Source organism: Protopterus annectens, chromosome 7.part1 (genome assembly GCF_019279795.1).
Source record: "Protopterus annectens isolate FY-2018-M chromosome 7.part1, PAN1.0, whole genome shotgun sequence".
Lineage (NCBI taxonomy): Eukaryota > Metazoa > Chordata > Ceratodontiformes > Protopteridae > Protopterus > Protopterus annectens.
This window is the reverse complement of record NC_056740.1, coordinates 140,581,863-140,606,481: the sequence shown is the minus strand read 5'-3', so window position 1 is coordinate 140,606,481 and position 24,619 is coordinate 140,581,863. Positions and strand designations below refer to the sequence as shown.

General features: G+C 42.7%; 1 protein-coding gene across 1 annotated transcript in view; it reads right to left on the bottom strand.

Moving 5' to 3' along the window:
* Nucleotides 1–24,619, bottom strand: part of XPC (XPC complex subunit, DNA damage recognition and repair factor) — a 1,641,424-nt gene that overhangs the window by 1,542,629 nt on the left and 74,176 nt on the right. The gene's annotated exons all lie outside the window — the stretch shown is intronic.

Here is a 24,619-nt window from a genome sequence, read left to right as displayed (position 1 = left end):
GTCTGGGTGTGAAGATGAAGAGTCTCCTAGTCTTCTGCCTGGATAATCAGGTCGTCTAAACAGGGGAATATCTGAATCCCCTTTGTCCTGCAGTAAGTGATGACTGGAGCCAAACATTTTGTAAATACTCTGGGAGCAGTAGAAAGCCCAAAGGGCAAGGCACAGAACTGAAAATGGGATGAGCCTGCCAGAAATCTGACGTATTTCCTGAAAGTGGGTATGTGAAGGTAGGCATCCTTTATATCCAGGGTTGCCATGAATCCCTGAGGAAGCAGAATGAGGAAAAGGGTAGGGAGAGTGAGCATGTTGAAGGTAGGAACTTTTAAGGAGGAGGATGAGGTGCAAGAAGTCTAGAACAAACCTCCATGGTCCTTTCTTTTTGATTCTGTAGGTACTGGTTCTGTAGTGCCTTGTATTAGAAGGGTTTACAGAACCTTTCGAAGGAGGGGTAATTGACTGGTGGTGGCCGGGGAATGCCAAGCCTTGACGGTGGGATGATCCAGGACATAAAGTAACTGTTTTGTATAATGGACAGAACCCACTTGTCTGAGGTAATGAGAGACCATGCAGGGAGACAGCGAGAGAGACAGGCAGACAGGGGAAGGGATGATGGTGGGGGGGGGGGTTGAAAGCTTGGCGGGCAGCCAGACACTACCTGCCCTGTCGGGAAAGGAAGGCCTTTGGCTGGAGGAAGGAGAAGCTCTAGCTGGAGGAGGTTGTCTTCTAGGGGGCCTTCTAGATCTTGAGGCTGTAGGTCTAGAGTCCTTCCTGATAAACTGCGTCTTACCTGGGTAGTTCCTCTGGAACTTAGGGATGGGTGAGACCAGGCAGCATTTTAGATCTTGTAATTCTTTTCCTTTTTATTGTACAGATTTAAACAGGTGTGCTACTTTTTCACCAAACAGGGCAGAGTGATCCAAAGGTGCATCAATAAATTTAGCCCTGATGTCATCAGGGAATGGCTTAAGCCATATCCAGGAGTATCTTCTTAGTCCAGAGGATGATGCAGCTGACCTAGCTGAGGCTTCTGCAGCATCATAACTGCATCTTAATGAATGTCTATTCACCTGTGAGGTGAGGGCTAGCAGGGAAGTCAAGGAAGCTTTGGCTGCACAATCATGAATGTCAGCTAATTCCTTAGTGGCCTTGTCCAACAGAGCCAAGGAATGTTTGGTCATGTGAATTTGGTAGTTAGTAGCTCTGAATGACAGGGTAGCAGATGTGTAAATTTTCTTTCCTAACCTCTCCATGGTTTTGCTGGCCTTGTCAGCTGGGAGGATGGTAGTGGTGGGGAAGTTAATAGTGTGGGAAGAAATAGCCAGGGAATTGTTATGGCTAGGCTTGTATAGGCCCTAGGGCTGATAGCCTAGTATCAACATATGAAACTATAAGAAGCTTTGAAGCCCTATCAGTAGAGATGGAGATAGTGGCTGGATCATCTGGCGGGCACTTAATTAAAAATGTTTCTGTCTCAGGGACTTTGTAGAGTCTATCTGCTCTCTGTGGGGCTGGGGGTTGGGAAGTCCGGGTTGATGGAAGCAAAAACAAAAGCATCCAGGAAGGCTGGCTGAATAGGAAGCATAGCAGAAGGACTAGGTGAGTCCATTTGTATCAGGTCGTAAAACCTCTTTTGTACTTCAGTCATATAAGAGGATTGATTCCCACTTCAAGTGGTCTTTCATTTTGTTGATAGTCTCCCTAAAGGTTAAGTCATCTACAGGGGAGTCAGGTTCAATAGAGCCTTCCTCTGGAGATCCACATCTGAAGGGGGGGGGGGGATATCTGAGAGGAGTAAAAGAGGGAATCCTCTGAGGAGTCAGACAGTTTCCTCCTCCTCCAATAGTTGTTCTATCCTCTTTTCAGGAATGAGAGGTCTATGGCTTAGGAGGGGAGGAGCAGTGCCAGGGGTTTCTAAGGCAGCAGGCCTAAGGCCCATAAAGGCATTAAAACTCTGACTGAAGGCCTGCCAATCGGGCATGCTTTCAGAAACAGGAGATACATGCTTTGTTTTCTGTTTCTTCTTTAGAGACCTCGCAGGTGTCCGACTGGGAGAAGGCCTCGGGTCAGGCACAGGGATGGCTGTAGCGGAATCCGATGAACCTAGAATGAACTCTGGTTCCCTCATCTGCGTCTAAAGTAGACGCGGGTGTAGCCTCTATGGACATGTCTGCTCAAGATTCTGTGGCTTCCACTGAGGTACCCACTTTATTCACAATGGTGGTAGCCGAATCCTTGGCCAGACAGATGTCGGCCACAGACTGAGGAACAGCTGGAAAAGGCACAGCAGAATAAGTAGGCCGCAAGGTCTTGGCCCTCTTCTTAGGTGGTTCAGACAGGGCATTGGCCGCGGCCTCCATCCCTAACACTAATTGTTTTAAACGTTGATTCTCTAAATACAAGTGCAAAGCCTGTAAATGGTGACGTAAGGTCTTAGGGACAAATGATTTACAAATCGCACAATTGTCATGGTCGTGCTCCCTACCTAAACAAGAGAGACACTGATCGTAGGTGTCTTTGTGGGGAATCTGCTGACCACACTTACACTTGCCCTTTCCGGATGACATGAACAGACTATACTAATTAACAGTAGGACTAAAAGGATCCCCAACGGGGTACTTAACTAAATTTTTCTTGATCTGATGTCCACAAGAAGCAGGAGCACCTGGCGCATGACTGGCAGCTGAAAAGTTCTGAGGGCTGGTGCGTGCAGACGTCACTTTTATGGTCAACTTCAATAAATCAGAGCACTTATACTGGTTCAACGAAAGTAAAACTGCAGAGCGCTGTGCTATGGAAGCCAGTAAAAGTTTGAAAGTATGCCCTATTAGTACCTAGGCAGCTAAACTCCAAATCAGAAAAAAATACCATTAATAATATCTAGTCTGCTGACTTTAAACATGGGCTACTTTCCTCTACAATAATGGCATTATAGAGTTTCCCTGCCTGTGCTGATACTTGGATATTGTTCTGTGATAACAGCACTTGGTGATAATTTTTTGAAGTGTTATTTGGTGGTCTGGGCTTCACTCTGCTCGGGCTCACTCCACTACCCTACCTTACCCCCACTTTACCTACATTTATTTTAACCACACTAAAGCTCCCTCACCCAAGTAACCAATCACTGGTTCAAAACCCTCCAACTCAATCAAATACTACTTAATTCAACCAAGCCACTAATCATCTCTTATACCCCTCGCTGAAGCACAACACCATACTGCTAAAACCATACACTTCCCATAACCACTTACTTAAGCCTCACTACCTTCCCCTGTAAACCATACACTTTATATATAATGATGTCGCTCTTACATATTTCCATCCTCAGCTTACTTACAACCTTTCTCCATCTCACTTCTTATCACAATCTCCCACCTACCCCTTCCCCACTCCACCCCATACTACCTTCACTAGCATTTCCATAGCACCACAACTATTTGATACCTCTAACATAGGTCTGTTCACAAAGTTACTTTCTGCAACTATCTTTCCCACATCTAGCAGAAAATATACTAGGCTAGCCCATAAACTCCCACACCCATTCCTGTACAGAAAACCACAATTGAAATTAAGTGGGGACATCCACCCAAACCCTGGCCCCAGACTAACACACCAAGTACCCCAGAATTCAATCACTACTCACTCTTCACAGCATAATACCCCCAGCATTCTAATCATCAATATGAATCCGAGAAGCCTGGTAAACAAAAAAAAAAAAAATGAATTCCATGCTTCCATCTCCCTTTACACCCCTGACGTAGCAATTTTAACAAAAACTTGGCTCAAACCTTATATGAACAATAAAATTCTACCCCCAGGGTACAATATCCACAGACTAGATAGAGCAAAGAAATGCAGTGGTGGCACAGCTATAGTACATGAAGAAGATGCACTTAAAAATTCTTAAGGCCTTAGTAACATTGAAATACTAACCTACCGCCTCAAAATCGACCAAAAAAAACACATCATCATTATCTCAGTCTATATCCCTCCTGGAAACAACCATCCATAATTGAAGACCTGCTTTCTCTCATCCTCCATGTTTATTCAAGAAACCATAATACTGGGAGATTTCAATACGGACTGGTATACCTGTTCTTCAGACAGCCCCTCTAACTTCATAAATCTCTATGGATTCAACCAAATAATAAAAAACATCAACTAGGATGAATAAACGCAGTAACAGGCAGTCAATCCTTGGCTGGACCTTAACCATTAAGCCTTCACTAGTTTATCACTCAAGATGTCTTCCAGACAGCTTAAGTGATCACCAACCCACCTTATCTACTTAGGCACCGGCTCAACCCCTCCAGAAACATCATATACAAACAAATCCAAAACAATAAATACTCCTCAGCCACTACTTTTAAATCACTCCTGCAGCAATGTGACTGGTTCCCATTATCACACCTCCATAATGACCTTGCTGTGGAGAATACTTTAATGCCAAATTCCTTGAAATTCTAAATATTCTAGCTCCCCTTAGAAAGGTCAGACTCAAATCCAACTACATTCCATGCCTAACTAAATAAACTAATCAACTACTCAAGCAAAGAGACAAAACATGGTCCCAATACCAGGGTAACAAAAGTCAAACCTCCTTCAAAAATCTACCGCCATTTAAGAAACAAATCCAAAAAGCAAATTCAAAAATAACAAACATTTACTATATTTTCTGTTAAGTTAACCTCAAATATACAAAGTTGGAAAATCTTTGCATGGAAGTTTCTATTATACTCCTAACAAAAAAGCTAGATTTAAAAATTCTAATGAAATACTATGCTGGAGGTCTTCTTTGAAATGTAATGCTGACTGGTCTCATATTATGTATGAATGTTCTCATATAAAGAAATTCTGGGAAGATATTGGTGAAGTTTTGCAAGCCATTTTAATGATTCTTTTACTTTGTCAAAGTTATTAATTCTCCTGAATATAAATGAAACAACTGTCATGAAAAGGAAGGACCATTATCTACTTTGGACTACAATGGCAGTTTCAAAAAAAATGTATCACAAGGAAATGGAACTCCCCTATCAGCCCAACACTTGAGGATTTTCTAACTCTATTGAAAGAGGTAGCATTATTGGAAATCAAAGTCAAGGAAATGAGAATCTTTCCTAGGAAATGGATCAATAATCCTTGGGAGAAAGTTCTCTCTCTAACTGAGACACTTAAAACGGTCACAACTTTACCTACATAAGAAGAGTGAAAGCAAGAAGTCAACCTTTTATTTTTTTAGTCATTGCTTAAAAATGTGTAATATCTGTCTGTGCAACAGTGATTGTACTCCCTTTGTTTTCATTTGACTTGAGGCCATTGTACATTCTGTAAATAGTTCATTTAACTTATTCTTACTTGATCTGCAAAACTTATTAACTATTGTTTAAAAAAAAAATTAATAAAATTACTTGAACAAAAAAAAAAAAAACTAAACAGGGTAAAATGTACCAAAATAGTATGCTAAACTCCTCTGACCAACCATTAAAAACTCACAAACAAAAAACATTTACTATACCAGAATTCAGCAAACACATCATAAGAATCCTCAAAAATTCTGGGGTGCCATCAAACCACTTCAACAACCTGGTCAATCCCCAACTCCAACCCCACCCACCACAAACATGAAAGATAGTCTAGCTACCCAGTTCAATTCATTCTTGTTAAATTCATTCTTTACCAACTCAGTCCTATCTATGTTAAATAACAAAGATCCCCTATCCATTCCAACCTCATCAGAAGCTACCGTCAATCCTTTCTCCCTAAAACCCATCCAAACAACTACCATAAAAAAAGGTATTATCTCCATACTCTGGAAAATTTCCTACATCATTCCTCTATAGAAAGGTGGAACATCAACAAAACTCTCCAACTATAGACCAATATCCATTCTTTCACCCCTGGCAAAATTCTACAAAAATGTATACATTCCCAGCTCATGGAGCATCTACCTTGTAATAATCTGATAACCAACTCCCAGCATGGCTTTCGGCCCAGGTACAGCACAACTCCCCCCTTAAGCTTCACAAACACTAAATCAACTCAAAAATGAAGGGCAACAGGTTGCCTTCATCTTCCTAGATATGTCCAAAGCATTCTATACTGTATCCCACCAAAAGCTCCTCAATGAACTATCATCCTTAAAACTATCCCAAATAGCTCCCTCCTGGTATCACAACTACCTTTAGGACTGACCAGCTGTAAAATGGCAAAATGATCTCTCCATACACTTACCCATTACAGTTGGTGCCCCTCCTCACAAGGATCAATTTTAGTTCTACTTCTCTTTACAGTCTTTACCAACAACCTCCATACTGCAACTCATCTGGCAATCATAATTCAATACATAGATGACTATCTTAATCTGCGCCGCACCTTCCCTACCACAACTACAAAAAATAAACCAAAAATCCTTCTCAGACATAGAATCTTACCTCTCAGACTGTCAACTAATTTTAAATCCAAACAAAACCAAATTAATTCCCTTCTCCAACAGTAAGTCCAACAACCAAGTATCACCCTTTCTCATCTACTCGGCCAACAAAACCAAAATAGAACCAGTCTCTCACACCAAACTACTCTGTGTCACTACTGACAGCAACTTGAAATTTGATAAACATGTAGCACTAGTCATTAAGAAGACCCACATCAAACTAAGCTCACTCTACACAGCCAAGCCATTCCTAACCAACACCACCAGGCAAGCCACTGCTAGGAACCACCTTCTTTATATCTTGCTGTACGCCTCTCCTACTTTTACTAACCTCAAAAAAACTGACCTAACCAGACTGGAAGCCTGCTATCAAAAGAATTGTCAAATTTGCCACAAATTCATCATATAGATCCTACCACTGCACTGTGCTCCACTAACTAAACTGGCTAGAACTACCCAACCTCCAAACCCTCAATCAAACTGCAACTGTCCATGCCATCACAATCAAACCTGATAAGTGCCCAGCTCTCCATAATCTCGTCCAACCCTACTCAAATAACAGAATCCCTATTGAAGGTCACTAAATCTAATAACAGCTTTGGTGATTCTCTTTACTCCAACCAGATTTCCAAGGCCTGGAATTCCATGCTACAGCATATCCTTAACACTACCAGCTCAACCAAGTTTAAACAACTTTTCAGGTCTCCCCTAACTTACAACAGACTCTGCTCACATACCTTCCCTGGCTAAACTGAAGCAGTTACTCCTTTTATCGGTGTCACCTGTTCTCTGATCTTCTCATCTATCTGCTAAACATTTTTTCTTCTAGTCTGCCCTTAGCTTTCTATCCCACCTTCTCTCACCTCTAGCACCTCCCCATCTCTTTCCTCTCTGCAGAGTTTCTCCTTCAAAATTAGAATGATAAAAACAGAGGTTTACAGCTAACACTTAATACTCTGAAAATACAATATGTTTTGATGCAAGATCTATGTAATTTGACAAGCATTATTGTATATTATCGTACTGCAGCTTTGTTTATTACTACTGTATTGCTTACTGTCTACTTGTATGAAGAGCTTTTCTTCCCGGGCCTTCGGTGAAAATGGGCTAATAGCCCAGTCAGACTACCTCGCTAAACAAATGTTAAAATATTAAATAAAATATAAATGAATAAAGAAGTAAAGAGGGTAGTGGCAGGTATCACGAGAGAAAACGCTTGGTATAAGAAGGGATTACTAAGGAAACAGACCATTTAAGAAGGCCTGAATAAGAAAGAAAGAAATGAAACAATTTAACTTATGGATGAGAATAGAGAAAAACTGAGGATAAACAGACAAGCACTAGAAGGGGTGAAAGGAAATGGATTAGTCGTGCAAGTTACTAAACGCTTGACAAGGACATATTTCATAATGTTTTAATTTGAGGCAGAGTTTTTGTAACTGTAGAGACTGCTTAAATGTAACCACACATAGTAGGCTGAGCCTTATGTAAGGGGATAAAGCAAAAAGGGAAAGTGAAGGAGAAAAAGGTCCAGACACCTGTGGACTGAACCTGCAATAGGAGTATGTGTACTGGCAAGAAAATGAATATGGTATAAATGTGGGTACCTATATTTCTATTATTGTGAGAATATTATAGTTGTAATGAAACCACCATGTCTCCAGAAGTTCAAATTTATTACTTCCAATACCGGTGTTAATGCATGCTATGCATAACTGTCAAGCAAAGTCTTTAAACACAAGGGATTACCAAGAGCACTGTGGGAGTTATTGTGAACAAGGGAGCTTGAGCTGCGTTCAGTGTATTCTGAACAGACTATTTGATGACTAAGTTACTGAGCAGAGAGACAGAAATGGCAAAGTAGTACCCAGAAATTTCACAAGAGCAGTAAGACACTGGGGACAGTAAAAGGTATTAAAGGAGGGGATACAGGTCCAAGTGGAAAGGTGAGGGTAAACATAATGCAAGGAGGCTTAAGAAAAATAGGTGAAGTTACTTCTCAGAAAAAAAGGAATGGGCTGCAAGTGATGCATAATGGAATGTCAGAACTGTGAAAGTGATAGGAGGATTTGGGTGGTAAGACAGACTGCTGCAGGGCCAGTACCAATCAGAATACAAGTCTGAAGCCTGGGACTGTCTGGCACGTGAGCTCACCAATGCCACTAGCATTCCCCGCACTGGTGAGCAGGTCCGTCATCATTATGACGACCTGAAAGGAGGAAGGGGACACACTTGGCCAAACGGATCCAAGATGCTCGGGCCTGGAATGCCCCAGAAATCTGTAAGTCAATCAACTGGTGATTTATCAAATTGTAGTATGAATATCTGATAGACGGGTATGCATAATGGTGTGTGCTCCCCCCCACACAGCTACAGATGAGAGGGCTTGTAACACTGAGGCCCAAGTAGGACTGACGAGGCTGCACCGATAGTATGAGTACAGATATAACACACACACACACACACATATATATATATATATATATATATATATATATATATAGTCCAATAAGAAAGTGCAATTGCTTACTGCCATTAGGTATAGTGTGTTCTGAGTGTACTGAATAAATGGGTTAGACCAACAATGATATAAGTGATTAATGCCAAGTACTGTATAATACAGATGAAAGCAACAAACAAGCTACTATTTATGAAAGAAAGCCAATACTGTAGTAATACTGCACAGGAATGAATCTGTTAATAAAAGCACACTGTGCTTGCTACTGTGAAAGTAATAAAAGGACATTTATTCATCATCTACACAGGATATGCAGTATAACTGAATTTAGAATTATGAATGTAATAAACCACTATGTCATGTCACCCTAAATAAAGCTTATTCCCACAAACTGTCATGTTTACTCTGGTCTGCTGACTAAATACAAGTGTACAGGTGCTATACAGCACATATGGGTATGAGAGCATGAATTCAATGCTAAACTGTAGATGTGGAACTGTAAATCAAGATACAATGAAAACTGATATATGTTCTGCACTAAGATCTGAACCTTGAATAGTAATTTTTTAATGTATTACAGTGCGTTCCCTGCAGCATTATCTTGTGTTAACCTTTGCATTTCAGCTACTATTACTGAATGTAGGTATGCTGATGCAGGCAAGTATGGGACTAATAGGTGGAGACTGCAAATATATGATGTGCAAATGTGTATGGGTTGGGTATGCAACCCAGCACCCTGCTATGGTCTGCACAGATCACAGAATCACATCCACTAGGGGTTAAATGTGTACACCTGCATTCAAAGTATTAACACACAGTTAACTAACTATCATGCATGACACTGTGACACTCCACTTATATGGCAAGGTCAGACTTGGAAACCAAGTGAGTTTTAGGCACAAATCAGTCAAGCAGCAGACAGCAGTACCCCAGGAGCTCAGTGTGATAAGAAATAGATATGTTCTTCATTTTTGCACACACAGACCATGGTTTGAATCCAGGGACGGGTATGAAGATGTGCTTATAGTTACACACAAGTAATCCTGAATATTTGTAAAAACAGTCAAGTAGTGTTAACAGACATTTTCTCCACAGGCTCGCAGCTAAAGAAATGTTTGTATTAGCTGTATGAAGGGTATACTAAAACTGTGTACAAATGTCCCAGTGTCCAATCCCATGCCTACAAATGACAGCAGGATAGCTATATACACCATGCACTCTTCCCGATACATGTCTCTCAAGTGTCACACTATCAAGCCTAGTGATCACTGTTGACAATAACCTTGCACACAGATATAAATTCAGTAGAAGTATCCCATTAGCACAGTTGCACAACATCAGTGCAGGGTACACCTTGTTAGTCATAGATGTAACCCTGACATGTACAAGTCCCCTCTAGTCAAGTACCTAGAGTTGTCACAGTTTACCCCCACAGCATTCCAGGTCAACAGATTAACAGGTATGTATGTGAGTAGCTATAGGCCTCAGGTATATGTAAAGTGATGGCAGACCTGTAGAGTACTGAGCAGTACTGTTGTGAAAAATATAGCCTATGCAATTGTTAATGGACTGTTTCTCTTCCCCTACCCCTTATCTCCATCAATAGTAATTATTCATATACTATGGGTATGTTGTTCTCAAAACCTACTGTTGGGACTTGTGTTCTGTTATTGTTCATATATTTCAATAGTTGCATACTAACATACCTTGTTCAAATTCCATTGTTGGTGGCCTGTTGCCATAACTGTTACTGGCATCCTGTTACAATGACTGATATTCCATTTATACATGTGTTCTGTTTGCTATGCAATTTTTCCAATTCTATTGTTCCAGATTAATTGAACACCCATGCATGCTGTTATAACTAATGTTGAAATGTTTTGTTCATGACTAACCAACACACTTTGCCAAACTTCAGCACCAAATCCTGTTTGGATAGGCAGTTCCCAGCGGATCCGCCTGTCCCACCTCATCTGGCCACTGCACCAGGTCCCAGCACATCTGGGACCCAACCCCGAGCTGCCTCCTCCGCTGGTCCTGCACCACGCTCGGGTGGAACCATCTCAGGGGACAAGACCCATCCCTCTCCAGAGCGTGGAGAGGACCCTGTCACCTGACACCAGTTCAGAGATATGGTGCGCACGGTCATCCAGTGGGACTTGGATGACCGCCTGCACCAGATCGAAGGCAAACTGGCACACCTCGAGGGGCAGGCTGGCACCATCATCCAGCCCCCAACGCAGCCACCTTTGGGGCCATGAAGGATGGGTGGGGACCTCAGTCCCACTGTTTCCATCTGGGGGCACGTGGCCATCTGATTCCCAAGCACCCTCCCTGTCCAAGGTGTTTACCCCCCCATGTGTCATACACCGTCCCTATCTGCTGTCTTGTTTGTTTCCAAAAGCAACCTCTCCTACCCAACTTACCTCCCCAAACATACTAACAACCCTTCCCAAACATCCCACTCTCACCTTAAAAAAGAAAAAAAAGGGGGGGCACCCCCCCCCAAAAAAAAACATAGCTCTCCATTTCACCCCCATGTATACTGACATCAATTTACCCACAAATCACTCAACAAATGTATGTTGCCCACACCCCCCGCTGTGGGGTGTGAGGCTCTAAATTCCAAATTGTCCACATCATTTCCAGCTATTGGTACACAAGAAATGGAAAGCTATGGCCCTTCCCTACAACCATCCTGCACATCCCTAGCTGCCTTTCATAATGTTTTTCCCCCTGCTTGCCCCATTTCACCACTTTCCTATCAGACCTTTTTTCTTTTTTATAATTAGCATGGGTTTAAGTGGGAGTAAGCACCACTAAGCAAAGCTAAGGGAACATAAGCATCTTCTGGCATCGCTTAGCGTCACACAAAACCACGCAAATCCCATAAAAACCGCTTTAATCACTTTCTCTCATTCAGCCACTGTTCTGCCCAGCAACAAAATAACCAGCCCTGGCAAGTCTCAAACCCCGGATGCTGTGCACTAGAGTCAGAGCAACCCACCACTAAGCCAAACCAGCTCTGGGGAATTAGTACTGCTTTTATAAATATATCATGCAGTGCAGTCATGTAACATTAGGAAAAAAAGAAAGCTGTCAAGTATTGAACCCAGGATCTTCTGAACTGCAGTCACAGCAACAAACCAGTAAGGTAAATGACCTCTGGAGTATAACAACTGTTTTTATAAACATATCCTGATTGCCAGTCACACACTACTCCTATATATAGTGGCCCAAATAACAGTGTACGTGGGCCTCTGATGCAAACACAGAACCAGTAAACAGACAAATTAATGCTACTGGATGTACAGGAGGCCTACAATATCAGGTAGAGCTGACAAAGTACAGTTGTGTACACTTATCATAAATGTAGATGTTAAGAGTGTATTCACTGTTGCAGTCATTACATTTGGGTAATCCTGCTGGCAGGTTGCCCTCAGTCGGCCTGAATTCCAAAGTCCTGGGTCGGCCGCTGTCGCCCCTTCCCTGACGTCAGGGGTATAAAAGATGCGACAGACGCCATTTTCTTTAGTTTTTCTTGCCCCAGATGTCAGGTGTCCCCTAAAAGGGTAACCAAAATTTATATATATATATATATATATATATATATATATATATATATATATATATATATATATATATAAATACATGCACCAATATAAACTTTACCTTCATCTACAAGCAAATACACCACATAGGTTGTTTAAATCAGAGAAGGAAAGATAGGTTCCATCAGAAGAAAAGGGGGATGGCGGGTGGGTAACCTGGACTGCAACAGTGAATACACTCGAACATCTACATTTATGTTAAGTGTACACAACTGTACTATGTTCTTCGTGTTTCACTGTTGCAGTCATTACATTTGGGTACAGTCCCAAAGCTGTGGATGGGAGGCTGGAGCTAAATAGCATTAGGAGCGGCTATGTGGCCCTGCAGAACTGCAGTGGCAAAGCCTGCCCTGGATTTAGAGTAGAGTGGCAAATGACAGTGCTTTGTAAAGGTGTGCACTGAACTCCAAGTGGCAGCCTCTAAAATGTCCTTGGTTGGTACTCCCCTGAGAAAGGCTGCTGAAGTGGCTGCAGCTCTGGTTGAATGTGGCCTAATGCCCTTAGGCTCTGGCTTGCCATGGTGTAAGTAGCAGAAATGAATGCAGTGGCCTATCCACTTTGAAATAGCCTGTTTTGAGATAGCCTTTCCTTGTGATCCTGCAGCATATGCCACTAGTAATTGCTCTGTCTTTCTGAAAACTTTGGTTCTGTCCAAATAGAATCTAAGCTGTCTGTGTACGTCCAAAGAATGCAGAATTCTCTCCCCCTTGTTCTGTGGATTTGGATAAAAAGTTGGCAGATGAATAGTTTGGTTAAGAGCCACAATGGACACCATCTTAGGCATAAATGTTGGGTTTGTCCACAGCCATGAGTGCCTGAAGCTCTGACACTAGTCTTGCAGAAGTTATTGCTAGGAGCAGAGCTGTTTACCAGGATAAAAACTTTATATCAGCAGTAGCAGCTGGCTCAAAAGGAGACAGGCTGAGTTTTTCCAAGACATAGTTGAGGTCCCATGCAGGCATTGGTGATCTCCTTGGAGGCCTTAAATTTTTGGCTCCTCTGAGGTACTGTTTTAGTACGGGATGAGAAAAGATTGGTGGTTCTGTATTGTAATGAGCAGAAATGGCAGAGGCATGAATTTTAATAGATGAAAAAGATAGACCTTTGTCCAGCATCTCAGTTAAGTATTGCAAAATCGGAGGAATATTGGGCACAGCTGTATCAGTTCCTCGTGCTGGTTCCAAGCACAGAACCTCTTCCATTTTCCAGCATAAGATTTTCTAGTACTAGGCCTTCTGGCCTCCAAAATGACATCCATCACAGCTTTACTGAGAGATGTGTTTTGTAGGACTATATTATCCGCCATGCTGCCAGGTTTAAAGTCCTGAGTTGGCTGTGCAGGATCTGATTGTTTTGCTGGGACAGTAGATGAGGTATCTGAGGTAAAGTCCAAGCTGGGCATTGCGACAAGCTCCTTAGTATTGGATACCAGTACTGGCGGGGCCTGTCTGGGGCAATCAGTATAATCCTTGGCTTCTCCTGTCTGACCTTTAGGAGTACCTTGGGGAGGAGAGGCAAAGGGGGAAATGCATATACAGATAGGGCGTCCACTTTCCATGCTTGTCTGTGATAAATCCTTGTGCAGAATCTTTTTAGTTGGTAGTTGTGAGGGGAGGCAAATAGATCTATGTCCGGGCATCCCAATTTCCTTGTTATCATGCTGAAGACTTGTGGATCTAGGTGCCACTTGTGGGGATCCATGAGGTTTCTGCTTAGTTCATCTGCCAGAGTATTTTTCCTTCCTGGCAGGAATTATGCCTGCAGATGTACTTGGTAAGTCAATGCTGTGTCCCACAAAGTCATGGCTAGTCTGCAAAGGGAGTAAGAATGTGTGCCCCCCTGCTTGTTTATGTACCACATGACCATGGTGTTGTCTGTCTATCAGTAGCTGTCCCGGATGAAGTAGGTCTGTGAAGGCTGTCAGGGCATTTTGAACTACTAGCATCTCTTTTTGATTGATATATAGATGCATTTGGTTTGGGGTCCATGTGCCCTGAATGCATCCTCCTGCCATGTGGTCCACCCAGGCATAATCTGATGCATCCGTTGTTAGTGTTTGCCTGTCTGGGGGTAATGTGAATGGCTGTCCCTTGTTTTGGTGACAAGCCTTTGCCCACCATCGAAACTCCTGTTGCAGGCAAGGAATGAGAGTAATCATAGTTTCTAGGCTGTGGCAATGTTGAGTCCAAACACTTTTTACGTACCACTGAAGTTTCCTCATATGCAGTCTTGCATATGGAATTAGTAGGATGCAGGATGCCGTGAAGCCCAAAGCCTGCAGAATTTTTCTTGCAGATAACTGGGCCTTTGTTGACAACATTTTGAAATAGGTAGTCAGTTGCCTTTGTTTGTCTGGCATGAGATAAGCCATCTGGGCAGTTGTATTTAAGCTTGCACCCAGGAATATTATCTCTTGAGAGGGTACTAGTTTTGATTTATTTTCGTTGAATGTGTACCCTAGGCATGTTAGAAGTCTTTTCACAAACGCCAGATGCTGTAGAAGAATGTCCTTGTCCTCTACTTGAATTAACAGTCATCCAAGTAAGGATATATTTGTATTCCTCTGTCTGCAGAATGCAATTAGTGGTGCCAGGCACTTTGTAAAGACCCTGGGCACAGTAGATAAGCCAAAGGGCAGTGCAGAGAATTGGTAATGCATTGAGCCAGCATTGAATCTGAGGTATCTTCTGCATATTTGTCTGACTGGGACATGCAGGTATGCCTCTTTTAGGTCTAAAGTCACCAGCCAATCGTTCTTGCCCACCATGGACAGAAGCTGCTGCAAAGTCAACATCTTGAATTTTGGCATATCCAGGAATGTGTTCAAAATAGATAGGTCCAGTATTGGCCTCCAGGCCTTGTCCTTTCTGGGTACCAATAACAGTCTCAAGTAAAATCCTTGTCCCTTCTCTTGCTCTAGTACTAGCTGAATGGCCCCCCATGTCCATGAGGGATGAGACTGTTTTTTGTGCCTCTGCTCATTGATTTTTTGGCAGATCTGGCCAGCCGTTTGCCTTTGGCAGGGTATGGAAATGGAAATTGTAGCCTTGTGACACGATATTTAAGACCCACTTGTCCTGGGTTATAATGTGCCAATTTTGAGAAAAAAGTGCTAATTTTCCCCCTAAGGGTGTTGTCAGGAGATAAGTGCTAGGTGCAGGCAGGGGGAAGTCATTAGGACCGTTTCCTGAATGGTTGTGATTTGTCTTCTCCCACTTTGGAGGTAGAAGCGCCCCATTGTTTTGAGCGGAATGAACTTGCGCCTGGGATCTGCCTCTAGGGAGTCTGGTTCTGCCCCTTTGAGGTCTGTCTGACACAGGAAAGGATCCATTCTTTGTTGGCCAGTGTCTACTAAACCTAGGTGGCTGTACTTGTAAAAAATCTTTGACCGTTTGCATAGATTTAGCTTTGTCCTCCATTTTCTTTAACACCTCTTCTGCCTTAACACCAAAGTATCATGCTGTAAAGGTGCATCTAATAATTTAACTTTAACATGATCAGGCAGATTTTGTTCCTTTAACCAAGCATGCCCCCTAATAACAGAACCTGTAACTGTGGCCCTGCAGGAGAACTCTAAAGAATCAAAACCACATTGTAAAGTATGCTTTCCAACTTGCTCAGCTGCATGCAATAAATCCTGCATTTCCTAGTTTTCTGCACATTCAGAGTTTAACATTTTCTGTTTAAGCAATGCCATGACATGTTGCTGATATTTGAGCATATGAAACTGACAGTTTAAGGCCCTTATAGCCAAGGTAGCAGATGTGTAAACCTTTTTTCCCCATCTATCCAGTGCCCTACAATTTCTGTCAGAGGGGCTAGGGTTTTCTGCAGTGGAAGCCTTAACTCCTTTGGGACCCAGAGAAATAGTTTCTGGGTCTGCAACAGGGTTTTTAAAAAGGAATTTATGAGAGTCAGGAACCCTGTAATATCCGTCTGGCTTAACAGGAGCTGGAGGTAAGGAGTCAGGTGTAAGACTAGACTCCGAAAACACATCTACAATGTCTAGCACAGGTGGGATGGCTAGTGGCTTGTGTTAAGGTAGTAAAAGGAAATCCCTGAGCCTCTTTTTAGATTTTGAAAAATCTTGGCTCTCCCAGTGGAAATGCTCCCTCATGGTATGTAAGGTTTCCCAAAAGAATAGTCCTCAGGAGGAGAAGCTGAAGGTATAGATTCTTCAGCATCAGAATCCTCATGGGGGGGGGAAGAGAATATTCCTGATCAGAAGAGGAATCAGAAGAAATGTAAACCTGATCTGAAGATTCACAGTCAGTCTCTTGCCTAGGCCTCTTATCAGGAGGGGGATGATCAAGGTAATAAAGTCTTCGGCCATTTTGAGCATCTGTTTTTTTGGGCACAGAGGCCTGACCAAATGGCTCTTGAGTTTGTTTCTTTGCTTTGGAAGGTGCTTTAGTCTTTGCCTTTGAAACCGAAGTCGGTTTGATGTAAAGATGTTTAGGTCTGAATACACCCTCAGAAGCCGGTGCCTGCTCAGCGGCTCCGGACCCACCTGAAGGGATAATATCAGAGGCTCCAATACCATGAGTTTCCAGTGGCATGGCCGACTCCACGTGGGAGTCGGTAGCGGCCTGCGACTCTAAAGTAGCGGGCGTCAGGGGCTGCGAAAGTGCCTCACTGAGGACCGGTGAACCGGCGACTGGCTTAGCAGAAGCTTCGTTGTCGGTTTTGGGCCTCGGTTGTCTATCTCTTTCCTTTTCTTTGCGTTTTTTGTGAACTCCGGTAGGCGGATGGCTATCCGATGACATTTCTGGATAATTAAACCGGCGTCCAAAATAGTTTAAAGCAAAATCATACCGATGCTTAATAGTGCGTTGGTTAAATCTAGCACAAAATCGACAACCAGAAACATTGTGATCAGGGCTTAGGCAAGGAATACAGTAAGAATGAAAATCCTTATGAAGTATTTGCTTCCCACAAGAAATACAATTATTAACTTTTTCTGACATTGGTCTGGAGCAAGAAAAAAGTTTCCCCAACGGGGTACTTAGCTTTATAGAAGACTTCGGATCTGAAACTCGCACACAAAAATCTCAGGAATCTGCTGACCAGCACTTGTGAACTTTTTCTGCTTCGGGCACCGCACAGCAAGAAAGACTGAAGAAAATGGCGCCGGCCGCATTTTTTATACCCCTGATGACCTGACGTCAGGGAAGGGGTGACAGCAGCTGACACAGGACCCAAGACTTTGGAATTCAGGCCGAATGAGGGCAACCTGCCAGCAGGATTACCCAAATGTAATGACTGCAACAGTGAAACACGAAGAACATCTGAACAGACTGTTGCTGAATATCCACAGTTGTGCCCCCTATTTATGGCAGGGTCATCATAAAACCTACTCTGTGTGCAGACATACTGGCAATGCAGTGTAGACTGGGATTACAAAATCATGACAGACAGCTCAGTGTCACACGTCATACCCATCAGAACACACATGTTCATGCTAATCCTGTGTTACACACTGTATGCATGCATGTATGTCTTACAAATACACCTGCCATAATAATGACTTGGTACCTCTATCTGCTATATCACTGGTATGTCAGTGGCTGATCAGAATAAAGTTATATGAGGGAGCACTTACAGACATTTGTTTACGGACCCCATACACTGCAGGGAACTATACTGCATCACAAATTGTTCTAGTGTGCACATTCTATGTTTGTCTGGCCAGTGGTTCCCCTTCCTCTTATATGTGCCTTTGTCCTTCTGTAGTCCAGCCACAGCCTTTGTCTACAGTTGCTGCTATGTATTTGTAGTTATGGTGTGAGTGGGGTAGAAGTCGTAACATCACACACAGGGTTACAGACATCATGCCTCCGACTGCACCTGTTTAGCAGGTTGTCCATCACTGTGCCCCATACATCTGCTGTGGTCCTCTGACGGTTTGTGTTGCACTGTTATTATAAGGCAACAGGTTGGCCATAGCTCCCAAACTCTTACAGATGGACATCTAGACAGGCCCATATCTAACAGTCAGATACAGACCCAGACATGGGGGCAGGCTCTTAATATTGTGCTTCCAAACGTACACACAGTTGGTAGAAAGGTTTTGTATTATCTTGCATTTACTTATGGGTATGACATCTGCATCTCAACTGTCTGTCACTGATGTTTTCACATCAACCTTTATTGGTTTGCAAACAGTTTGGCAGGCAAATGCAGAACAGATATATGAGGCATATGTGTGGACATCCTATGACACCCTGTCATTCCAGTGCTATGGATGGTGCCCACACACTTGTTGTCAGTACTGACACAGTGACATGGCAGCCTTTATATCCTGGCACTCTAATGACTTGTCACAACTTGCTTGCTGCTCTACTAGGCACTGTGTAGGTTACTCAGAGCTGTGTACTGTCTATATGTGCGGCCCCCTGTCCCTCCATTGTCTAGCTTTCCTGCAGTAACAAATATTGATTTCTGGACAGTATGTACAACTCCTACATTGGTGTAGCTGACATGCAAAATAGTTGCCATGGCCGGTTTCAAACTCTGGGCCCTTACAACTACAGTACTCTACTTGGACCACAAAGCCACAACAGCCCCCAGTAAGTGCTGTCTACTTCCTGACACTATTAACCACAAACATACACAGCATACTGACCCCTGCATATTGTAGAAATGGAACAAGTTATCAAGTTGATTGTGACAGCCCTGGGAATGTGTGGTCTGCTGCTATCACCTTACAAACATAAATGTTATTGAAGTTCTATATGATCACAGGTGTGTTGAGGGGAGGGGGCATACCTCTCAAATGTACACATCTTCAGACTGTCCAGATGTTTGGCTCCTATCTGAGATCCATTTTTCATAAAATTGTGTTTGTGTGGCAAATATTAGTGAAATCATTAAAGACTGAAGTTAGAAAGTAATGACAGACATTTGAGTTACAGACTTCTTGCCCTTCAGAGAATTCATGCTACTGAAACAACTGACTTGTCCCTGTTTTTGGGCCTTTGCCCCACATTTCTTTATGGCTTTGTACAGATTTCTTGCTGTAAGGGGTTTAGAGCTATGTATGGACTCCAACATTGATGGCAATGCGTTTGTCCTTTACCCCGCTGTTTGCAAGCCCCTCACACAGTGCAGTAGATTTTGCTGGCATAGGGCGTACTGTATATTGTGGATCAGCCAGTATTTGGGAGAGAGTTCCTGTTGTCCCATAAAGCTATCCATTGTCTGCGGCTATCCCGGTAACCCAGTCCATTCCCAGGCATACATGCAGCAATACCATACATATGCTGCCGAAGTCTACTATCCCATTCATTTATTGTTAATAAGAGTGACTTACCTTGTGCCAACAGCAGTTGAGAGGACAGTGCTTCAGGGCTGACTGTCGGATGCAGGCAGTACACGGTCTATACATGGTAAGGTATAGGTAGTGTGATGTGGCTGGCATCCATTTTACTGTGTGTATGTGAGTCAGAGTGAGGTGTCAGTGTATGTGCTATGCATTGCCTCTTTGCAAGGCCAGGGTGTACTGGGTACACCTACAACTTCCTACAGGGACAGGCTCAGGGGGTTCCTCCTCCGAGTCCCACTGTGCCTTTGGGGACCTTGGCAATGGGGGGAGGGGCTGTGTCCTCCTTCTCTGTGATGTTCCTGTTGCAGCTGTTTGTGCAGGATCATATTGTGTAGCATTGCAGATACTATGAAGGTCAGCAGGACTAAGACAGAATATACATGTGTGAATGAGAGGGAGGATAGAGGAATGGTGATGATGCAAGGAGTAGAAGTGGAGAAGGTGGTTGAGTTTAAATACTTGCGATCAGTAGTTCAGACTAATGGTGAGTGTGGAAGAGAGGTGAAGAAGAAAGTGTAGGCAGTATGGAGTGGGTGGAGAAGAGTGTCAGGAGTGATTTGTGACAGACGAGTACTAGTAAGAGTGAAAGGGAAGGTTTACAAGAGGGTAGTGAGACCAGCTTTGTTATATGGGTTGGAGACAATGGCATTGACAAAAAGGCAGGAGTTAGAGCTGGATGTGGCAGAGTTAAAGATGTTAAGATTTGCACTGGGTGTGACAAGGCTGGACAGGATTAGGAATAAGTATATTAAAGGGTCAGCCCAGGGTTGAAGGTTTGGCGACAAAGCCAGAGAAGCAAGATTACATTGGTTTGGACAAGTGCTGAGGAGGGATGCTGAGTATATTGGGAAAAAGATGCTAAGGATGAAGCTACCAGGTACAAGGAAAAGAGGAAGGCATAAGATAAGGTTTATGGATGTGGTGAGAGAGGACATGCAGGTGGTTGTTGTGACAGAGCAAGATGCAGAGGACAGGAAGAAATGGAAACAGATGATCCGCTGTGGCAACCCCTAACAGGAACAGCCGAAAGATGATGATTGCAGATACTATGAACATGTGTGGACATGTGGCTGGAGAGTACTGCAGGGCTCCACCAGATATGTCAAGGCAGTGGAACAGTGACTTGAGCGGACCAAACACATGCTCTACAATGTTTCTAGTTTGTGCGTGTGCCTCATTATGGTGTTCTTCAGTGGGTGTGTGTGCATTTCTGATGGGTGTCATCATCCACGGCTCCAGTGCGTAGCCAGCATCCCTCACTAGATGGCTGTATTGGATGTCCCCCCCTGGCAAATGCCTGGTCCAGCTGTGAGGCGAGCCAGATGTGGGAGTCATGATAACTGCCAGGGCTGCCGGTGCACACACTGATAATTGCCCTGAGCATTGCATTTGACCTGGCAGTTGATGGAGTGATAGCCCTTGTGGTTGATGTAGACTCTACCTTCCTCAATGGGTGGTGCCCTGATGTGTACAAGTGCAGTCTATAGCACCCAGTAGCTCTGGGTAGTGTGCTACATGGTGAAAGAGACGCATACTGGTGGTCCTCTCCTCAGGGGTGTTGGGGAAATAAATGTGCTCACTGGTATGTGCTAGCATGACATCCAGGAACTGGTGGAGTACCTTGGATGCAGATGCCTGTGAGATCCCCATGAGGTCCCCAGTAGGATGGGTTCCCCTCTGTTGGCTCTGGGTCTGAGGTACCCTACTACCTCCAGCTCATATAGCCCCTGAAAGGTTAACCTGGGTCTGAACACACTTTTCCTCCTCAGACTGGGCCAGTTATCAGCATCAACCTCATCGCTGCCCTCAGCCTGTAGCATGTAGAAATGTAGCAAAGCAGCAGCAGCCCCCATCATTTTGTCAGTTAAAATTCTCAAGTGTGTACTCCAATGGTGCAGAGTATGGGGGAAAATCAGATTGAAGGGTGTCTGCATACTTTATATTAGTGTGCTGCAGAGGCAGCCTGTGAGACTGGCTGACTATGATACATTCCACCTGCCAGATACATTATTTTTATTTTACTGTCATTTGTTAACCGGGTTGGTCCAACTGAGCCAAAGGCCCATTTTCAGTGGAGACCCGAGGAGAAAAGCTCTGCTTGCAATTACAGTCAGTAGAGAAAAATGTACATTGCAGTAGTCATAGAACAAAGCATTTATACAACAAAGTGAATATTAAGTAAGTTTACAGTGATTACAGAGATTTCTAAGTATATCAGTAAAGTAACAAACAAGGATAGTTTTGGTGAAGTAACTGTTTACAAGAAGTGGATGTTGATTTGTAATAGTAATGGCAGTACTAAGTGGAGAGTGGATTACAGGAAAGTGAAGACATGAGAGGAGAAAAAGAAAAAAATAATAGTTTGAGGAGGAGGGTATATGGGATCAGTATGGAGCTAGACAAGGACATTATTGAGGAGTTTGAATGGGCCACTGTGAGTGGCAGAGGGCTTATTAGTCATTTATAGATGATTACCTTTTCTCAGCTATTTCCTTTTACTTTTATTTTTTTTTTCAATTTCCTCCACTTCTAAGCCTCGCAGCGCTCTGCGCAAACCCGTGGAGCTAGTGTAAACATTCCTGAGATGAAAGGGCCTTCCCCTGTACATGAACACACAGCTTTTCTTTAACCAGCTAAGCAGAGCTTAGCAGCCTCAGACACACACCTCTGCTTAGCTGAGCGCAAACAGGAGCCACTGAGCTCCAATGTGCTTACACAAACCGTAACACATCTCCTTGTCATGTCAGCTGCTTCTTCTGCCTACACTACCACGTTCAAGCCCTTACACAGTTAGGTACCTGCGGACACAGTGTCCCATTTGCTATTCAATAAACTTAGCTCATTTACATACACCTAATTACATATACCCTAGTTACTGCACTACACCAGAACCTATGTCCTTAGCAACCACTATAATCTGCCAATGTATGACTCTGCCTACTGGCCAGTATAATGAGAAACTTCAATATAGCTTTATATCTCATATTTTACTATTTTAAATTTATTTTACGACTTATGTTTGCATGTCACTGCGCACCCCATAAACATAACATATGTTCTAAAAAAAGTTAGATTTTTCATTAATTGCATTACTTTTAAATGTCAATGGCAATAGTTTTGGCAATTGGCATGCCTACTGCACCTAATATATGCTTTTATTTGAGTTGTCACAGCCTCTTTTTTATTTTTACATTCCGGTACATGGTTAGTAACAGTGTACATTTTTCCTGCAGACACGGCTTCTACACGGATGCCTGTCTGCTTCCTGGATCGCAAATTCACCTAATTTTCATGATTTTCACCAGCAAATGAGGCAATTTGCATTATGCGATTGCCTCAGTGTCTGAACAGTGCTGGGAGGTTTGTGCACTCCCCCCAGCCTTGTTTCCTGGATCGCTCAGTGGACATGTTCTGTGTCCGAGCTTTAACTATTCCTAGCTCCGTGTAGGCTTTATTGAATTACCCCCATTATGTATAATATGCAGAAGTTATATCATAATGGCATACCTGACCATATCATCTTGAAACAGAAATGGCCTTACAGGTATTGACAAAATGGGAACAGTAATGAATTATATTAGGAAATGCAGTGTGCAAATATTAATGTTGCAGGAGACACTAAGATAGAAATGAGCATGTGAATTTGACAAAGTAAAGATTACAGGATGGATATTCAACAGAATACCAGAGACAAAGGAAAAGGACAGTAATAATGCATAATGCTAATTGCTGGGGGGCTCCAATAGGATAAAGGGAAAAAATTGACAATAATGGTAGATTTGGGTTAGTAAGGGTCTATTGGCTATGGAGGAGTATCACGCTTGCATGCATGTATGTTCCACCAAAAAACGCTGTAATGGAGCTTAAGAAAATTTTGAAAAATAATCAGCCTTCAGCAGGGAATACTATTTATATGTAGGGACTGAAAAACTTGATTTGCAGAAGTGAAGATGTAGTAGAGGAACCTAGAAGGGAACATACAAGGTGAGAGTACACGTCTGACGAAATTTATAAAAACATTGGTTGGAAAGATGTGAATTCAGTAGTATGAACTCAGATAATTTACATATCACCACCAAGGTACATTAACTGAAGCATAGGATCATAGGAGGTTACTATGCTATTGCCTTGCCAAGAGTTTATCCCATGTTTAGACAAATCAGCACCCAATGCCCCTGTCCAGCAGGGACATGGGTGGAATCCCAGGGGTATATTTTCTGTTTCCCATCCAGTTATCCAGGTTGTGCAAAGCTGTGACGTATATCAAACAGCAATTTTCAGATCATGAACCGATAAAAACTAAGATAAAAGTACAGGGTAATGAACTAAAAATGGAACACTGGAGCCTTCCTACTTATCTGTAAAAAGAATTTAAGGAATGGGTAGTAGAAATTACTTGAAACTTATTACAAGATAGAACTGTCTTCTAAAGGTAGAGTTATAGTGAGTTGAAAAACATGAAAATGGGTTTTAAAAATAAGCTTGAAATAAAAGAGAACAAAATACAGTTAAGAAGTAATAAAAATTATTTAGAGGTGCTGACAAAGGACAAAGCACTGCAGGATAATCGTAATCTCACTAACCAAGAGGAACAACTGCAGAGTGCTAAAGGGAAAATACGAGAGTATCTGGATAAAATGCAGGAGTTTAGAAAGATTGCTGTTGAGTACAAAAACTTTTAGCACAACGACTTGGGCAACAGAAAGTTGAAAGGATGGTCAGCAAACTGACTGAGCCTATGACAAGAGAAATAACCAGAGATCTAAAAGATCAGACATTTTGGAAACTTATGAAAATTT